Source organism: Tupaia chinensis, unplaced genomic scaffold (genome assembly GCF_000334495.1).
Source record: "Tupaia chinensis unplaced genomic scaffold, TupChi_1.0 Scaffold000165_2, whole genome shotgun sequence".
NCBI classification, from domain to species: Eukaryota; Metazoa; Chordata; class Mammalia; order Scandentia; family Tupaiidae; genus Tupaia; species Tupaia belangeri.
Genome location: NW_006159640.1, coordinates 4,636,095 through 4,636,813, shown reverse-complemented (window position 1 = coordinate 4,636,813; position 719 = coordinate 4,636,095).

Sequence of the window (719 nt, the reverse complement as noted above, 5' to 3'; positions counted from 1 at the left end):
AGGGAAGGAGGGCTGGGATTTTCCAAGTGTGATGGATAGGGACAGGATTCCTCTAGGAGGCTGAGAGTGACCCAGACAACCTGCTCCCCTCAGCTTCCTTTTATTGGCAGTATCCCCTGGCCCAGAGAGGTAGACACAGAATCTTTCAGTCAAGGCTTTGTGATTTGTGCAATCTCTGTATCCATAGCAACTACCCAACTAGCTGGGCCTCCCTTAGCCCCAGGTCAGAAATGGAACCTCTGCTTCGGGTTACTCCTGTTTCCTGGGGTGGAAGGCAATTTAATGTGAGGCTGCCTCAAGCTTGGCCAGATCTGCCTCAACTTGCTGAACTGAGCTTGCCCCACCCTGGGCAGTTTCTTCTGAATTCTCACCCTGGGCAGGCACTCTAATCTCCAGAGCTGGATAATGTCAAATGAGGGGGAGCTGGAGAGAGTGGGTATGCATCCTGCCTGCAAAGAGGCTAGATCTCCTGGTGTGTTCTGCTGACTTTCCAGGTATCAAGAAGAAAGGGAAAGAAAGACCTGGTGATACTCCTTTGCCAGGCTTGGAGCCCGGGCTGATCACCTCATCCAATCTAGGCCTGCCCTGTGACCGTTCCTTAGCAGTGGCTTAGGCCTCTGCACCTCCCTCAGGCTCCTGAATACAATGGGAGGGAGGCTGAGATCTGCCCTCTGCCAGGGTCTCTGATGGCCAAGTGTCCCTTCCCCCAGGCCTCCACC